This window comes from Otolemur garnettii, unplaced genomic scaffold, assembly GCF_000181295.1.
Source record: "Otolemur garnettii isolate 467f Iridium unplaced genomic scaffold, OtoGar3 scaffold00014, whole genome shotgun sequence".
Classification (NCBI taxonomy): Eukaryota; Metazoa; Chordata; class Mammalia; order Primates; family Galagidae; genus Otolemur; species Otolemur garnettii.
The window spans coordinates 13,312,749-13,319,436 of NW_003852409.1; the positions used below are offsets into that span (position 1 = coordinate 13,312,749).

The window sequence follows — 6,688 nt, forward strand, 5'->3', positions numbered from 1 at the left end:
CCGGGGCACTGAGCGCTGGTGGCCACATCGCCCCGGCGCGCAGCTGCCAGCTCGCGTCCTCCCCGAAACCCTTCCGTGGAGTGGCTTGTCTAGCGCCCGGCGAGCAACACTATCCAATTGCTTCCCGTTTTACTCGCAGGCTGGGAGCGCAGAGAGCCTGAGCGTTCCCTTTCCGCCCTCCAGGGGAGGAGGGGGTGCGGGCGGGGAGGGGAGACGACTGCCAGCTCCACCTCGCGCGCGGCTCCGCACAGGCGAGCAGCGCCAGCGAGCCCCGCAGCAGCGCGCCCGGCCGCCGAGCCCCGCGACGGAGTGAGTATCCCCGCGCTGCGCCGCTCGCTGCCCTCGGCATGTTGCCATGGCGACTGCGGCAGCAGGCCGCTCCGGCTCGGGTCTGGTCCAGGATGGGTGTTTAATTTCAGCCCAGTGTGTATGCCGGGTGTTTCTATAGCAGCAGCCGCGGTGGCGGCAGGGGCAGGGGCTGGCAGCCTGGGCTGGCGTGGTCTCGTGCGGCTGCCCCTTGGCCAGCAGGGCCTGCAGAAGGGTATGATGTTGCTTGCGGAGCGAGGCACGGTCTAGGCTTCCCCTTCCCTGCCCCAACCTTCTGCCTCGCTTCTCCGGGAGTTGGCCGCAGTGGCCATTACTTCGATCCCTAACCATGTCAGCATTATTGGACTGCAGTTAGAAAAAAAAGGGGGGGGGGTCCACTGCGGATCGGAAGCAAACGTGGCTTGATGTGAAGCGTGTAATGGAAGGATGATGAGTTAGTGGGTAACAGGAGCCAGGGCTGCAACGACCTGGCTACTAGAAACCATCAGAGGACCCAAAAGAATTGATTTGTTCCTGGGGTAATGGAGAGAGGAGACAGAAACGTGCCAGCGGCAGCTAGGAGTTGAATTACAACGTTTGGCAATGTGGGCAGGGCACGGGAGGGGCGGGGGAGAGAGGGCATGCAGACAAGAGAGGCGTTAACCAGAACCGACACAGGAAAGGGCTCCGAGGGGGTCCAGTCTAGTTCTCGGCTCTGTTTTTGCATCCCCGCATTGCTTGCTGGTCACTCTTTCAGGCTGCTGCTGCAGTGGGGCCACTGTGACGGCGACAGCCAGCTGGTCCACTCTTTCGGTCAGCTTCTCGTCCTCTTGTTCTTTTCCCACAGATACTCTCTGACACTGAGGCCGTCTGAAATCATATTTTAAGTTAGAGATAATGTCACGTTTTCAGATATCAGGACTTTCACGCCAAGCCCAATAAACTCTAGATGCAGCCTTTATCCTTGTGTACATCTAATGATGAAGGTGCAATTTAATCCTCCCAGACAAGGCTGCCAACGCAGAAGGAGAGTGGGTGTGGCGTTTTAGGAGTGAGGGGTCGTGGATTTTAGGCCCTGCCTGGACTGCTGTTGGTGCTGCTGAGTTCCTATACTGGTAACTTAATGTCTCTGAGCCTCAGTTTCCCTACTTCTACCACAGACTCAAAGATGTTTCTTACTCACTCTTAAGTGTTCTTGAGAGGATCAGAGAATATTTCTATCCCTTCTACAGGGCTTTGTAAATTAGAAGGTGTGTACAATTTTAAGAAACTAGTATTGTGATGAAGAGGTGGGCTCTGGAGTCAGATTGGGTTGGAGTCTTTTGACGCTATGTTGAATGACACTCACCTCTCTGAACCTCATTTTCCCAATCTGGAAAATGGGAATTATTAGAGTTACTATTTCATGTGCTTTTGGGGGAAGACTGAAGAAGTTATACATTAAGTTGATGCACATATATCACATTGTTAGAGAGTGACGTAAAGTATGCTCAATAAATATCATCTGTTGCCTATAAGTATTACCTATTATTTTTTATTGTTCCTACAGTCTCTGGCATTCTGTGCATTCTCAGATCAGAACCAAGCTTTTCAGTGGCAGTTGTTGTTGTTAATTTATAAAGAACTTCAATTTGTGAAGCGCCACTGAGAGTAATAGAATCCTAAGATGCCATTGTAGATGTGGAGAATCAACCAGAACCATGGCAGGCTTGGGCAGACAGCACAGAAACTGGGCAACTTGACGTCTGGCATGCTCCATTCTCATCCCTTGTTGTTATTTTCTTAGCCCTGGAGACCATCCTTTTCAAGAGATTGAACATAGATCAAGTTGTCTCACCATGTAGGAGTTAAAGGATAACTGGGTTGTTTGCTAGGGCAGTAACTTTCATCTGTAGTCTCTCACCTGAATGACCTAATATATAATGCATTTCTCCCAGACTTAGCACTTGGGTGCTCAGTAACTATGGAACAGTGTGCTGGATTTGTAAGTTTATAATTCATAAACTTACTTACCTTTCTTCTGCTCCCTCTTGGTCTTCCAGCTTCAGATTTGTGACAGGTGTATTTACCTCACACCTGAAACTCTTTGTGCACAAGGACCTTCCTTATCACGCTCTTCCTCTCTTTCCGTAGGATCTAGATTGCGGCCTCAACCGGCCTCCTCCCCTGATCAGCCTTGGCTTTCCTGTTCCTGGGTGACATCCCAAAGTTCTCCTCCCATTCCATTCCAATTAACCTCCCTATTTCCAAATGTCTATTTGTTCTCTGCTGTCCTTCCTTTGCTTCCTTAATATAATTAGCTTTTTCATTGTTTTCCTCCTTTTTCTGTTTTTCCTTGTGTCTCACAGAAATTCCCTTGTGCCAAATACTGTCCTTCTCCTCAATGTAAACTCTCCTCAAAATGTCATCCTAGGTAGGACAACCTGCTTTGAACATGAGTGAAACAGGCACTCAAGTCCTTTGCTTACTGTGACTTTTATAAAATATTAATGAAAAGAGTGAGTAAAATTCATTTCTTTTATGTTTTAATTTAACCTGCAAATATTTGTTGAGATTAGCACTGGTCAACACAACAGTCATGATTCTCATCATCTGATGAGTTATAGATGTTAAATTAGCAAACCCAGGGGAGTGAACATATAATACAAAGTGCAACGTATGCCATCAAGAGAGAGACCACAGAGAAAGTAACAGAAGAGAACATGGATTAAATTAGGGGGTTAGAGAAGCTTCTCTGAGATACAGATGTTTAATGAGAGATCTAAAGGATGATAAGGAATTGGCCAGTTGAGAAGTGGGGAAGAGAAGCATTCTGGCCTGAGAAGGCAGCATGTGCTAAGGCCCTGAGGCAGGTGACACCCTGACAAATTGGAAGAATTGGTAGTGTGACTGGTGCTTTGGGAAAGAAGGAAGGACAGTCCAGAGATGAAGATGAGTAAGAAGGCCAGGGTAATCACAGAATACCAGATAGTTCCTGCAAGGACTTTGGATTTTATCCTGAGCACATCAGAGAGCCAGAAGAGATTTATACATGGGCATAATGACATTATTAGTGTTCTAAAACTTACAAGATAGAAACTTCAAAAACAAACAGAAATTGTAAAACTGTCTTTCTTCCTGAAAGTATTCAAGACAGATAACATATAAAATGGGTTAGCTAAGCTTCAGAAAGCTATAAACATCTACACCAGGAAAATCAGTATGTCTATATCTGATAGTCTTCAATAAGCCAATGGTACCAATTAAAAATGAAACTGAGTGAAAATAAAGACAAATAGGCATTTATTAGTGAGCACTCTTAGTTTAAGTAAAATTAAGAGCTTAGTTTGAGTAAGAACAAAAATCTAGATAATAAGAAAAGAGGGTGCAAAATCATTGAATTTAAAATTTTTCTTAATGAAATGCTCTGTACAGGATTATAGGATAGAGGACACTTACTATTAGAAAGCTTGAAGGCAGTAACGCTGTCATGTTCTGTACCATGTCAGCATCCCAGTATAGGACATGAAATATCAGATGGTGGAAGGGTTGCGTCTGAGATCGATGTGTTTATGGGAATGCACTTCAGCGCTTTTAGTTACTAATTTGACACCCCACCTACAGAGTTTGCCTTATACTTGAATAGCCTTCAAAACAGCATGGGATCTAAAAAGCACAGAGAACAGGACAGGTGAACTCTTTAAATTGTTGCCATTCCTGCCTCAGCACAGAAGTGGCATTCCTCATTACCCATGGGACACCTGTTGACACCTGTTCCTCAAATGGACTTAGCCTCAGGACAAGTTGAAAGCATCTGGAAGAGATCCTAAAACATCTAAAGTTTGATTTTGCAAATGAATGTTATGTAGGTTCACGAAATGGTAAGTGTGGTAGGGACAATGAGTTATCAGATATTAATGTCAGGTCCTTCATGTAGGTCCTCATTCATTCGTGTAGGTTCATGTAGTCATCCAACTATTTAGCAAATATGTATGAATATTTTCTATGTACCAAGCATTGTCATATGGTGAACAAAACCATCCCTGACCCCATCTACAGGGAACTTACAGTTTAGTCTGCATGGGACTTTGGGTGCTGTGTGACATTGAACTTTTTTTTTTTTGGCTAAACCAGTCCTACTATTTAGAAATGAGTAAGGCGTTTAGAAGCTGATTTTACGATGAAAGTAATGTATCCTTTTAAAAAACAATTTGAATATCTAAACCTTCTCACTTTGCATTTTCTCTCTCAAATCTCAGTCCTTAGAGGTGAGCACCATGACCAGTCTGGAAATCTCCCCTCAGGTATTTTCCATGCAAACATCATAGACTTGGAAACACATACTCATTTGTATAGGTTTAGATATTTCTTCTACATAAATGAAATCATACCACATATGTTTTTCTGAAGCTCGCTTTTTCACTTCATATTATAGTCTGCATAATTTTACATTTCAATACACACGTCTGCTTCATTTGCTTTCATTAAGCGCTTAGTATTTACTTTTGGCATGTAGTTAACCAGGTCTCTCTGATAGGGGTTTGGGCTTGCTTCCACTTTTTGCTATTATAGGCAATGCTACAAAAATACCCTTGTGCACCTTGCAAAGGAATCTCTATACTATTTTCCAGAAGTGGAATTGGTGGGTGAGGGAACATGTACATTTTAAATTTCACTAGATAATGTCACAGTGGCTTCAAAAACATCATATCACTTTACACTGCTACCAGCAGTGTAATGTTTGCGAGCCTCCCTTACCACCACTGCAATTTAAAAAAAATTCTAACTTTGATGCTGATCAAGTAATTTTTATTTATTTATTTTTAAAATTTGTTTTGGGTTAATAGGAGGGGCCATAGGATTAGGTTACGTCGTTTGGATTTGTAAGGTAAAGTCTGAGTTGTAGTTGTGACCTTCACCCAGGAGCGGGCCATATACCCCTACATTGTACCTGATAGCTGGGAACTTACCAAACGACCTCCCCCTCCTTCTTGAATATAATTGAGTTTTTCTTTCATGTTTGCCAACTAGTTTCAACTTAGTATTGAGTACATGGGATGCTTGATTTTTCATTCTTGAGATACTTTCCTTAGGATAGTGTTCTCCAAATCCTTCCAGGTAAATACAAAAGATACAATGGCTGAATAGTATTTAATGGTAGACGTAGAACAGAGTTTATTCATCCATTCATGGGTTGATGGGCACTTGGGTTGTTTCCACATCTTTGCAATTATGAATTGAGCTGATCTACACATTCAAGTGCACATGTCCTTAAGGTAAAATTACTTTTATTCTTTTGGGTAGATACCTAGTCATGGGGCTGCAGACCAAATGAAAGGTCTACTTTTAGTTCTTTGAGGAGTTTCCATATTTTTTTCCATAAAGGATGTACTAGTTTGCAGCCCCACCATCGGTGCGGGAGTGTTCCCCATCTCTCCACACCAGCAAACGCAGCTTTGGCACTTTATGAGTGGGCCATTCTCAATTGGGGTTTTGATCTGCACTTCTGGATGGTTAGGGATGATGAGAATTTTTCCAAGTGTTTGTTGGCCATTTGTCTATCATCATGAGAAAAGATTCTGAGGATCCTGCCCAGTTATTATTGAGGTTGTTTGCTCTTTTCTTGTTTATTTGCCTGAGTTCTTTGTAGATTTTGATTATTAGCCTGTGTCACATTAGTAACATGTGAATATCTTCTCCCATATGAAGGTGGTTTATTTGATTGCTAATTGTGCCCTTAGCTGTGCAAACTCTTTTTAATTTGGTCAGGTCCCGTTTATTTATTTTTGTTATTGCTGCAATTGCCAGTGGGGTCTTTTTCATAAATTCTTTTCCAAGGCTGGCAAGATTCAGATTTTTCCCACACTCTCTTCTACAGTTGTATAGTTTTGTGTCTTAGATTTAAATATTTTATCCAGTGTGAGTTAATTTTTGTAAGTGGTGAGAGGTGTGGGCCAGTTCTAGTTCTCTACATGTGGCTAACCAGTTCTCCCAGCACCATTTATTGAATAGGAATTCTTTTTCCCAGTGTATGTTTTTGTTTATTTTATTGAAGATTAGATGGCAACATGAGAGTGGTTTCATCTCTACGTTCTCTGTTCTGTTTCATAGCTCTAGATCTCTATGTTTATGCCAATACTATGCTGTTTTTATCACTATCGACTTGTATAACCTGAAGTCTAGTAAAGTGATGTCTCCAGATTTATTCTTATTTTGCAGAATCGCATGGACTATTTGGGCTTTTTTCTGGTTCCATAGGAAACTAAGAACTATTTTTTCAAGATCTTCAAAGTATGACATTGGTGGGTTAGTAGGGATTGCATTAAATATGTAGATTGCTTTGGATAGTATGACATTTTAGCAATGTTGATTCTTCCTAGCCATGAACATGGTATGTTCTTCC

General features: G+C 42.7%; 1 protein-coding gene across 3 annotated transcripts in view; it reads left to right on the forward strand.

The window, feature by feature from the left end:
• Nucleotides 1–239: 239 nt before the first annotated feature.
• Nucleotides 240–6,688, forward strand: part of AKAP2 (A-kinase anchoring protein 2) — a 478,916-nt gene continuing 472,467 nt past the window's right edge. For all 3 annotated transcript variants that reach the window (XM_023510474.1, XM_023510475.1, XM_023510476.1), the window contains exon 1: nucleotides 240–309. The gene's annotated coding sequence lies outside the window, so the exon portion shown is untranslated. The remainder of the gene's footprint in view (nucleotides 310–6,688) is intronic.